At 38.7% G+C, this 12,881-nt stretch overlaps 1 protein-coding gene across 2 annotated transcripts in view; it reads left to right on the top strand.

The window, feature by feature from the left end:
- The window catches only part of Sbf2 (SET binding factor 2), a 342,185-nt gene that overhangs the window by 286,897 nt on the left and 42,407 nt on the right, over positions 1–12,881 (top strand). The gene's annotated exons all lie outside the window — the stretch shown is intronic.

Genomic DNA, 12,881 nt, shown 5'->3' on the forward strand with positions numbered 1-12,881 from the left:
GCATGTACAAGCAACTCTTTGTTAAGAAGGTCTTTCTCATATTTCTAAAACTCTACTACCAGATAATTTTTACATGTTGACCCTTGCTTAAGTGGCATACACCTGTAATCCTAGCACTCAGAAAACTGAGACAAGAGGATAGTAAGTTTGAGGCCAGGCTAATTATCAGAAGTTAGAAACTAAATAAAATTTTCACACTTCAGATCTTCAGCTTTAAAAGTTGTTTTCATATTTTCTGTCTGTTTTTTTTTCAGATTTTTTATTTGAATTAAAAACAAGATTGTTTTACATGACAATCCCAGTTCCCTTCTCCCTCCCGCAACTAAAACCCTATCATATATCCTTTCTTCTATTCTTCCCCTGACTCAACCTTTCTGCTCCCTCATGACTTCTGCATCCTTCCTCTTCTTCCCTTCTCATTCTCGTAGCTCCCTCTCCCCTCTTCCCGTGCTCTAAATATGCTCAGGGGATCTTGACCCTTTCCCCTTCTCCAGGGGAACAAGTATGTCTCTCTAAGGGTCCTCCTTGTTTACTAGCTTCTCTAGCAGTATGGATTGTAGGCTGGTAATCCTTTACTCTATGTCTAAAATCCACATATGAGTGAGTACATATCATATGAGTGAGTACATATCATGTTTGCCTTTTTGTGATTGGGTTACCTCACTCAGAATGGTTTCTTCTAGTTCCATGCATTTTCCTGCAAATTTCAAGGTTCCATTGTATTTTTTCCTGCTGAGTGGTACTCCATTGTGTAAATGTACCACATTTTCTCTATCCATTCTTTGGTTGAGGGGCATCTAGGCTGCTTCCAGTTTCTGGCTATTACAAATAGTGCTGCTATGAACATCGTTGAACAGATGTCCTTGTTGTATGAATGTGCTTCTTTTGGGTATATGCCTAAGAGTGGAATTGCTGGATCTTGTGGTAGACTCATTCCCATTTTCTTGAGGAGCCGCCATACTGATTTCCAAAGTGGCTATACAAGTTGGCACACCCACCAGCAGTGGAGAAGTGTTCCCCTTTCTCCACATCCTCTCCAGCATAAACTGTCATTGGTGTTTTTGATGTTGGCCATTCTGACAGGAGTAAGATGGTATCTCAGAGTTGTTTTGATTTGCATTTCCTGATGGCTAAGGATGCTGAACACTTTCTTATGTGTCTTTCAGCCATTTTAGATTCCTCTATTGAGAATTGTCTATTTAGTTCTGTACCCCATTTTTTAATTGGATTGTTTGGTGTTTTGGAGACTAGCTTCTTGAGTTCTTTGTATGTTTTGGAGATCAGCCCTCTGTCAGATGTGGGGTTGGTGAATATCTTTTCCCAGTGGCAGTCTGTGGACTGCCGTTTTGTCTTGCTGACTGTGTCCTTTGCCGTACAGAAGCTTCTCAGTTTCAGGAGGTCCCATTTATCAATTTATCAGTGTCTGTGCTACTAGAGTAATGCTCAGGAAGCAGTCTCCTTTACCAATTAATTCAAGGGTATTTCCCACCTTGTCTTCTAATAGACCTTGGGTGTGGCTGGGTTTATGTTGAGGTATTTGATCCATTTTGACTTAAGTTTTGTGCATGGCGATAGGCGTGGGTCTATCTGTAGTCTTCTACATGTCCACATCCAGTTATGCCAGCACCATTTGTTGAAGATGTTCTCTTTGTTCCAGCGTATATATTTGGATTGTTTGTCAAAAATCGGGTGTTCGTAGGTGTGTGGGTTAATATCAGAGTTTTCAACTCTATTCCATTGGTCTACCTGTCTATTTTTGTACCAATACCAAGCTGTTTTCAGGACTATAGTTCTGTAATGGAGCTTGAAGTCAGGGACGGTAATGCCTCCAGAAGTTCTTTTATTATACATGGTTGTTTTAGCTATCCTGGGTCTTTTGTTTCTCCATATAAAGTTGAGAATTGTTCTTTCAAGGTCTGTGAAGAATTGTGTTGGGATTTTGATGGGAATTGCATTGGAATCTGTAGATTGCTTTTGGCAAGATTGCCATTTTTACTGTGTTGATCCTATCTATCCAAGAGCATGGGAAATCTTTCCATTTTTCTGGTATCTTCTTTAATTTCTTTCTTTAGAGAGTAAAAATTCTTTTTTTTTATTTTATTAGTTCTAGTTAGGGAACAAGCTTATTTCAAGTCCCTTCTCCCTCTCCCTCTCCCTCCCCTCACCCCCAACCCTCCTCCCCCACCCCCAGCCTACCCCCCACCCCATCCACCCACTACTCCCCAGGCAGGGTAGGGCCCTCAACGGGGCTCTGCAAAGTCCACCAAGTCTTCCTATGCTGGTCCTGGGCCCTTCCCCATGTGTCCAGGGCCAGAGTGTAACCCTTCACAAGGATGGGCTCTCAAAGTCCCTTCTTGCACCAGGGAAAAATACTAATCCACCACCAGAGGCTCCCTGGAGTGCAGAGGCCTCCTTATTGACATCCATGTTCAGGGGTCTGGATCAGTCTTGTACTGGCCTCCCGGACAGCATCTGGGGTCGATGTGCTCTCCCTTGTTCAGGTCAACTGTTCCTGTGGGTTTCTCCAACCTGGTACAGACCCCTTCGTTCTTCATTCCTCCCTCTCTTCAACTAAATTCCCGATTTCGGCTCAGTGTATATCTGTGGATGTCTGTCTCTGCTTCCTTCAGCCACTGGGTGAGGGCTCTAGGATGGCATAAAGAGAAGTCATCAATCTCATTTTAGGGGAAGGGCTTTTGGGTTATCCTTTCCACCATTGCCTGGATTGTCAGATCGTGTCGTCCTTATAGGTCTCTGGAGATCTCCCTGGTTCCAGATCTCTTCTCGGACCTATAGTGGCTCCCTCTGATATGGTATCTCTCATCCTGCTCTCTTTCCTCTATTCTTCCCCCAACACAATGTTTCTGCCCCTCCATTTCCTCTCCTCTTCTCCTCTTCTCTTGCTCTTATTGTAGCAGCTCCTTCCCCCCTCCCCACCCTCATGCCCCCAATTAGTTCAGGAGTTCATGCCACTTCCATTTCTGGGGACCATTTATCCCTTAGAATCCTTCATGTTTCCTAGTTTCTTTGGTGAAGAGCATTATAGACTGGTAATCCTTTGCTCTATGTCTAAAATTCATATATCAGTGAGTACATACCATGTTTGTCTTTTTGTGACTGGGTTACCTCACTCAGGATGGTTTCCTCTAGTTCCATCCATTTGCCTGTAAATTTCAAGATTCCATTGCTTTTTTCTGCTGAGTAGTACTCCATTGTATAGATGTGCCACATTTTCTCAATCCATTCTTCAGTAGAGGGACATCTAGGATGCTTCCAGGTTGTGGCTATTACAAACAATGCTGCTATGAACATGGTTGAACATGTGTCCTTGTTGTATGTACAAGCCCTATTTGGGTATATACCCAAGAGAGGAATGGCTGGAGAGAGTAAAAATTCTTATAGTACAGGTCTTTCACTTTTTTGGTTACTGTTACCCCAAGGTATTTTATGTTGTTTGTGGCAATTGTAAAGGGTGATGTTTCTCTGATATCTTTCTCCACCAATGTGCCATCGGTATATGGTAGGCTACAGATTTTTTTTTAGTTAATTTTGTATCTTGCCACTTTGCTGAAGGTGTTTATCAGCTGTAGGAGTTCCCTGGTAGAGTTTTTCAGGTCACTTATGTAGACTATCATATCATCTGCAAATAGTGAGAGTTTGACTTCTTCCTTTCCGATTTGTATTCCCTTGATCTCCTTTTGTTGCCTTATTGCTCTAGCTAGAACTTCAAGGACAATATTGAAGAGGTGTGGAGAGAGTGGAAAGCCTTGTCTTGTCTCTGATTTTAGAGGAATTGCATTGAGTTTCTCTCCATTTAATTTGATGTTGGCTGTCAGCTTGCTATATATTGCTTTTATTATGTTGAGGTATGTTCCTGTTATCCCTGATTTCTCCAAGACCTTTATCATGAAGGGGTGTTGGATTTTGTCAAAGGCTTTTTCGGCATCTAGTGAGATGATCATGTGAGTTTTTTTCCTCAATCTGTTTATATAGTGGATTATATTGATGGATTTTCGTATGTTGAACCATCCTTGCATCCCTGGGATGAAGCCTACTTGATCATGGTGGATGATTTCTCTGATGTGTTCTTGGATTTGATTTGCCAGTATTTTATTGAGAATTTTTGCATCAATGTTCATGAGGGATATTGGTCTGTAGCTTTCTTTCTTAGTTGTGTCTTTGTGTGGCTTGGGTATCAAGGTTATTGAAGCCTCATAAAAAGAGTTTGGCAATGACCCTTCTGCCTCTATTGTATGGAATACTTTGAGGAGAATTGATATTAGCTGTAACTTGAATTTCTGGTAGAATTCTGCACTGAAGCCATCTGGCCCTGGGCTTTTTTTGGTTGGGAGACTTCTGATGACTGCATCAATTTCATTAGGGAATATAGGTCTATTTAAGTTGCTTATCTGTTCTTGATTTGACTTTGGTAAGTGAAATCTGTCTAGAAAATTGTCCATTTCCTTTAGATTTTTTAATTTTGAGGAATATAGGTTTTCGAAGTATGACCTGATGATTCTCTGGATTTCCTCTGTGTCTGTTGTTATGTCCCCCTTTTCATTCCTGATTTTATTAATTTGCATGTTCACTCTCTGCTGTTTGGTAAGTTTGGATAAAGGTTTGTCTATCTTGTTGATTTTCTCGAAGAACCAACTCTTCGTTATATTGATTCTTTGTATTGTTCTCCGGTTTCCATTTTATTGATTTCAGCCCTCAATTTGATTATTTCCTGGTGTCTGCTCCTCCGGGGTGTATTGGCTTCTTTGTTTTCTAAAGCTTTCAGTTGTGCTGTTAATTCTCTAGTGTGATTATTCTCCTGTTTCTTTATGTGGGCACTTAGTGCTATGAACTTTCCACTTAGCACTGCTTTCAAAGTGTCCCATAGGTTTGGGTATGTTGTATCCACATTCTCATTGAATTCTAGGAAATCTTTAATTTATTTTTTTATTTCTTCCTGGACAGGAATTGTGCGATTGGGTGTTACTTCATTTCCATGAGTTTGTAGGTTTTCTGTAATTTGTATTGTTGTTGAATTCTAACTTTAAAGCATGGTGGTCTGATAAGATACAGGGCATTATTTCAATTTTTTTGTACCTGTTGAGGTTTGCTATATTGCCAAGCATGTGGTCAATTTTAGAGACGGTTCCATGTGGTGCTGAGAAGAAGGTAAATTGTTTTGTATTTGGGTGGAATGTTCTATAGATATCTGTTAAGTCCAATTGGGCCATAGCTTCCATTAGTTCCTTTGTTAAGTTTCTGTCTGGTGTTCCTATCCAGTGGTGAGAGTGGGGTGTTGAAGTCTCCCACTTATAAGTATATGAGTATTTATGTCTGATTGGAGTTTTAGTAATGTTTCTTTTACAAACATGGATGCCTTTGTATTTGGGGCATAAATGTTCAGAATTGAGACTTCATCCTGATGGATTTCTCCTGTGATGAGTAGGAAGTGACCTCCTTCATCTCTTTTGATTGATTTTAGTTTAAAGTTCAATTTGTTGGATATTAGGATTGCTTGTTTCTTGGGTCCATTTGATTGGAAAATCATTCCCCAACCTTTAATTCTTAGGTACCATCTGTCTTTGAAGTTGAGGTGTGTTTCTTGTATGCAGCAGAAGGATGGGTTCTGTCTTATCCATTCTGCTAATCTGTGTCTTTTTATAGGCGAGTTAAGACCATTAATGTTGATGGATATTAATGACCATTGATTGTTCATTCCTGTTTGTTTTTGATTTGGTGATGGTGGCGAAATTATGTGTGGGATTCTGTCCCTTTTTCCTTTTGGCTGTTGGTATAGTGGGATTATCTATTATTATCTATTATAATTAATAATATCTATTAATAATATTAATATTGATATTAATATTATCTATTAATAATATCTATTATTATCTATTATCTATTGCCTATATTTTTCTGGTAGTAGTTAACTTCCTTGGGTTGCAGATTTCCTTCCAGAACTTTCTGTAGGGCTGGATTGGTGGATATGTATTGTTTGAATCTGGTTTTGTCATGGAATACCTTGTTTTCTCCATCTATATTGATTGAAAGCTTTGCTGGGTATAGTAGTCTGGGCTGGCATCCATGGTCTCTTAGTGTAGGTAGAATATCTATCCAGGACCTTCTGCCTTTCAGAGTTTCCATGGAAAAGTCAGGTGTAATTCTGATAGGTTTGCCTTTATAAGTTACTTGACTTTTTCCTTTGCTGCTCTCAATATTTTCTCTTTGTTCTGTTTTTTTGGTGTTTTGATTATTATGTGGTGAGGAGGCCTTATTTTTTTTTTTTGGTTCAGTCTATTTGATGTTCTGTAGGCTTCTTGTATTTTCATTGGCATGTCTTTCTTTAGGTTGGGAAAGTTTTCTTCTATGATTTTGCTGAATATGTTTTCTGTGCCTTTGAGTTGGATTTCTTCACCTTCTTCTATACCTATTATTCTTAGGTTTGGTCTTTTCATGGTATCCCATATTTCCTGGATATTTTGTGTTAGGGATTTGTTGGACTAAGATTTTCTTTGGTTGATGATTCTATTTCCGCTAGTGTGTCTTCAACTCCTGAGATTCTGTCTTCCATCTCTTGTATTCTGTTGGTTATGCTTACATCTGTAGTTCCTGGTCATTTAACCAGCTTTTCTATTTCCAACATTCTCTCAGATTGTGCTTTCTTTATTGTCTGTATTTCAGTTTTTAGGTCTTGAACTGTTTCCTTGAGAGATTTGTTGATATCTTGTATTTTTTGGTTTGTTTTCTCTTCCATTTCTTTAAGGGATTTTCTCATGTCCTCTTTGAGGTCCTCTATCATTTTCATGAAGATGTTTTTAAGGTCATTCTCTTCTGCTTCATCTGCATTGTGATGTTCAGGTCTTGCTGGTGTATGGTTCCTAGTCTCCGGTGGTGTCATATTGGGTTTTCTGTTGTTGAATGTGCTTTTACATTGATCTCTTCTCATCCTTCTTCTTGTGGGTGTAGCAGGAGTCTCTTCCTCTCCTGGTGGGTATGGGACCAAGGTTCCCTTCTGGTAGATGCAAACAGTTCCAATACTCTGATGTCTGTCCTCTTGTCGCGAATGGAGGTGAAACTGCCACAGGGGCCTTGAAAGTGTCCAGGTGTGCTGGATCCCACGAAACTGGAACCGGAGACAGCCCCTGGCCTACCTGGGCCAGTTCTGTCTGTTTTAATTATCTTTTCATTTCCCCAGATTATTTGGTTGTAATCCACTCACTATCCTCCACACAGTGTGGATTCTACAGAATCACACCCAGCACTTCAGGTGTTTAGACAACTTTAGATTACCTTGTGGGGAAAGCCCCATCCTGAAGCAAGCCCGAGCTAGAGTAATGCCATATGAAGTCTTTCCACTTGTTTGGCATGTGCTGTTGTTCATAACATACTGACCTGGAGAATTGCTTTTGGTCATAAGTATGCTATTTATTAGTGGTTCTACCTATAAAATTTCATCCTTCTGGGTGTTTTCTAAATATATAGACTATTAATTGTGTTAGAATTTGGATATTAGTTCTGTCTACTGGTATATTAACAGTTTTTAGAGACCCTTTACATCTATAAAGTCAATTACTGTTCTCATGTTGTTTGAAAAGCAAAAAGAACAAATCATCAGTAATGCAAAGGCAGAGTCATGTAAGCTCTGAAGAAAGAAAGTGGTCCTTACAGGCTGTGTTCTTACTAAAATCCACTTAGTCCTTTTTCTAAACCTATGCCATTCTTTTTAATCCAGAACTATTTATCTGCAACACCAGGTATTTTATGGTTATTTTGATATGACTTATAAGATTCTCCTAAGAACTATAAATAGTCTATAAATAATCCATTGCAGAATTTGGTTCAGAATCAACATATAAGCTCTGTTTTTTCAAAATTCAGCTTTTTCCCTCTTGAAAACCATACACATGTCCTGGTAGTCTTTGAATGCCTCATCAAAACTGTCTGAGATTATACTTTTTCCTTAGAGCTTCCAGCTTTCTGGAGCCATGTTTCCTGTTAATTTGTTAGGCCTGAGACTGGTGTTTCATTTCCTGGGTCTACTATAGCAAAGTACCACAAATGGTGGCTTAAACAACTTTAGACCCATAGTTTTAGAGCAGCCAGAAGTCCAGAATTAAAGTCAGCATCTTGAGGGCATTTATCAAAAGGAAGAATTTTGATAAATGCCTTCCAGGGACTGGAAGTTGTCTAGAAATCTATGACATTCATTTGTGTGTAGAGACATCACTCAGTTCTGTTTTCATCTTCATGTGGCATTCTCTTATGTCTGTGTTGGTTAGGGTTTTGACTGTTGTGATGAGACACTATGACCATGACAACTAAAGGAAAACTTAGAATTTTAGAAGTTTAGCCCATTATCTTCATGGCAGAACATGGCGGTGTTCAAGCAGACATGGTGCTGGTGAAGAAGCTGAGGCAACAGGAACCAACTGTGTGCCACACTGGGTGTAGTTTGAGCATATGAGACCTCAAACCACACCCCCCATAATGTCACACTTCCTCTAACAAGGCCATACCTACTCTAACAAGCCACACCTCCTATAGGGGCCACTCCCTATAGGGGCCATTTTCTTTCAAACCACCACTGTGCCTTTCTCCAAGTTGTTTTCTTTTTATAAGAACCCAATCATACTACAGTAGAGGCCTAATCTATTCCAGTATGGCCTTATATTAGCTAATTATATCTGTATCATACTGTTTCCAAATACAGTCACTTCTGAGATACCAGGGTCAGGATTCTAATACTTGAATTTGGACAGATACAGAGCACCCATAACAAGTCATATGTGGTTGTTGTTGTTTCCCTGGATTTTTAAAATTTAAGATGCAAACTTCATTCTTCTCATTTTTTCTCCAATGGATTTGAAGCAAGAGACAGTGTCATCTATTTTTCCTTAGAGTCCTGGGATTTCTCCTGTCATGAAGTATTGCCATATTTTTATAAATGATTACAACTTACCCTTTCTGTGTATGATAATACTGGGGGTTGAAGTTAGGCCTCCTACATGCTAAGCAAGCACTTTACAGCTGAATTATAGCCCTACCCCAGCTTTCTGATGAACATTTATATAGATTGCAGATCTTTTATCTCAAGTGCCATGGACCAGATGTTTTTGAGATCTTAAAGTGCTTTTTGTTTATTTGGTTTTTGTTTTGTTTTAGACTGTAGGATATTTACACTTTAACATGCTAAGCATCAGTCATCTAAAAGTACAGAATCCAAAATTAGAAAGTTCATGATACATCATGTCAGCATTCAAATGTTTCAGATTTTAGAGCACTTCAGGTTAACTTAAGAATGCTCAGTCTGTATTGTCAGGAAAAGTAAGTCAGTAATCTGTCCATTTAATTTTTAGTAGAATACAACTTGCAGCAGATACTTAGTTTAAATTGTCTCCCCAATACCCCACTCTTGTGTTTTATTTTTATAAACTTCAAGAACATTTTGTCTATTCCCATATTTGGCCAGGTAGCCTGTAAGATAAATTTCAGGTTTAAAAATTGTCTTTCCAGTTTATGACCCATTTTGTTCATATATGAAGATATAATTATTATTTCTGATTCTTTACCCAAGTATTTCTTGCTGCAAATTTCTTTGTGAACTTGGTTTGTGTACTTATTACAGCTTTTGCTGTCAACTGGTTGCCTATCATGTGACTCTTAAGCAGGCCTCATTCTTTTTTGCCAAAGCCTCCCATAGCTTCCAGAGACCCAGTGGTTAACTACAGTATGCTGAGGTTCACTGGTACTCTCTCTGGTCCTAGAGCTGCTTTATGTCTCTCTCATGTACATTTCTTCACAATGATGAACTGCAGGGCAGTGAGTTTGGAAGATTACAGGACCATGACAGGCAGATGCACATTCGAGTCAGACAGGGCAAGGCTAGATGTAGGTGTTGCACAGTCTGCAGTTCTTCCTCAGGCCTCTTGGAAGTTTAGGTGATCTCATTCTTTCTGAGGCCTGGGCACTGCTTCTTTATCAATCCCTTAGTTACCCTGTGGGAGAAGAACCTCCTGTTTTTCTATTTTTCTTTTTAGCCTCATTTTCGCTCTTATGTTTTCATATTCCTTTCTTTGACATACAGTGTTAATCTGGGATTGACTTCTTATATCCATTGTACACTTTTCCTGCTCTAACAAGCAGAACTTGAGATTGGTCATCATCTTTTTTCAGATCACTTTGCATTTAATGTGTAAGTTGATGATTTGTTTTGTTTTTGTTTGTCTGTTTGTTTGTTTGTTTGTTTTTCAAGACAGGGTTTCTTTGTAGCTTTGGAGTCTGTCCTGGAACTCCCTCTGTAGACCAGGCTGGCCTCGAACTCAAGAGATCAGCCTGCCTCTGCCTCCTGAGTGCTGGGATTAAAGGCATACACCACCACCCAGCAAGTTGATGAATTATAAGAAAGAGGATATATCCTTTTTTTTTTAACAAAAGCTACTTTAAGAAAATGTAAAAATGTGAATGACATTGTTTTTTGACTTAAAAGTTTATCCTTGAAGTAACTACTTCCAGGATAGAGATTTCAGCTATTTAAAAGTAACTTTGCCAGTTTTATATAGCAAGCAGCAATCTAATTAGTGTTGAACCATTTCAATGCAACATTGAGTGACTCTATCTCATGCACTGAACTAGATGTAAGATCACATTGAAAGTAAGCTGTGCCCTCACTGAACCCAATTTACACATTGCTTTTCCTCCTCTCTGAAGTTTGGTCTGAACAATGTAACCATGTTTCCCAGGAGAATGAGGCACATCATTCCTTCACTGGCACAGTCCTCTTAGCCGCTTCTGGACAGGTCCAGGGTCACTTGATTGCACAGGCCACTGTATATGGAAGGTTTATTCCATTTGAGAGGTTGAGGCAAGAGAACTAATCCAAATTTCAAGTCAGCTTGGGCACAGCATAAGGCTCTGTCTCAAAAGAGCTTCTGCAGCCCTCACTCAGGTGTCATTTGGCTACTAAGGCCATGAGTGCCTATCATTTCTTGCTTCCAAGGGAGTGAGATAGGAATGAACATCACTTCCAGGGATTTTTCTTATTACAAGATTTATCATATTGTGGGATCATGTTTTATGCAATTTTGCATTGTAAAGCTAACAATGTTATTAGTGACTCTGAAAACAATTACTCCCTTAATTGATTTGAATAGTTCTGTTTCTCAGGAAATTATATAACTACTCACCATTTTTGGTATATTACCAGGTAAAGTTTGCCATAGTCACAAAACACTTTCTGTCTAAAGGGAAAAATATTACTCAAATTACAAAAGTATAATCTCAAATATTACCTATTATTGGTGCAAATAGGAATTTGAGAGAAGCCATTTACTTCAACCATCACAGACTTGTATTGGTGGTATTAGGCATTGTCATGGGATCATGAATTTTTGCTGCTTGTAACTTTACTTAATTTACGAAATATAATTTCTGAATGCACAGGAGAAAGAAAGATGCTGTGGCAATGCTTAATGCTCACTACAGAACATGCCCTCAGTTATCCCAAATGGTTGCTAGAGCTTCACTCTTTCCTGGTGCGATGACCTTGCTCAGAGAACAAATGAGTGGGACAACACATGGTTTTTGCCACCCTCCTCAGTGTGAGGGCCACTGTACTCCTCACATTGACACACATACCCCAAATTCTCTATTTTTTTATTATATAGAGTTTTTTCTGACTGACAGTCTTCAAAAGCTTGTTCCATTTGGTATAATTTTTAGTGGCACCCACTGTTGTGTTGTCCACTTCATTGCGCTTATAGTGTTTATAAACAGGTGCTGAGAATTATTCCAGTAGACACGCAGTTCATCTTTTTTGTTATTGGGAAGTTTTCTGTTTGTTAATTAATTCTGGTATTTACATTTTCCTCCTATGTTAACTTAACCTTAAAACTAAACTTTCTTCTCTTACTCGATTGCTCTGATGTTTGCTGCTGTATACATTTCATTTCTTCTGTCTTTAACCTTACCTACCAGTGCATGGGTACAGAGACAAATGTGTCACTCAGTCAAATCCCAAATCTTCAGCTAAGGAAACAGTTCATAATCAAGGTACTGTATTATGTGTCCCAGTGTGTCACTTTTTAAAATCACCTTCATATGAAAGTAAAAGCTACAAGTAACTTTTCATGTTTGTCAAGTTATACCCTTTAGTCTCATTTGTATTTTGAAATTCCTGTGATCCCATTTAAAAACCATTTGCCATGATGCCTAAGGAAAACTTAGTGATTACATAGAAGGACACCTTTATTTTAAGCAGAAATCACCTTCCCTTTTCTTTGGAACTGGTCTATGAAGCTCCACAGATGCTGATAGAAAGAGAAGGTAACAGCATTATCGAGGCAATTTACAGTCGTTTAGAAACAAGGCTTGATTTATCACTGGGGAAAGATTCTAAAATAGCCTTTCCAGGTTTGCACAAGAAAATCCAACTTTGGAGAGGTCTTCCACCCCTCACCCCATGTCTGCAGGTGTATATGAGAAGCTCTGCAGGGCGAGATTTGAGAATTAGTATATGCCTCTGTGGATGCTTGATTTTTTTTCTGACTTATATAAACTGGATCAGCTTATACAATAAGGCTCATTTGTCTGCTTAAAATGTAAGGACGTTCTCCTGAAAGATGTCTGCTTCTGACTGTATATTTTAAATACTACTAATTAAATGAAATGCATATTAATAAATTTATAATTTCTTACTTTTTATGGATATTCTATAATAGAATTCTTAGTTGTTTAAAATTAGGTCATTTATTACCTAACCAAATATGCATTTTACACCCAGCCTCTGGGTTTAGACAATTTAGGAAGTTTCTAGTTTATCTCATGATGTAGTTTCTTGTTGCACTAAGTAAAGAAGCAGAAGAGCTCTCTTCCTGTGAAGCCTAAGA

This window comes from Cricetulus griseus, chromosome 3 (genome assembly GCF_003668045.3).
Source record: "Cricetulus griseus strain 17A/GY chromosome 3, alternate assembly CriGri-PICRH-1.0, whole genome shotgun sequence".
Taxonomy (NCBI): domain Eukaryota; kingdom Metazoa; phylum Chordata; class Mammalia; order Rodentia; family Cricetidae; genus Cricetulus; species Cricetulus griseus.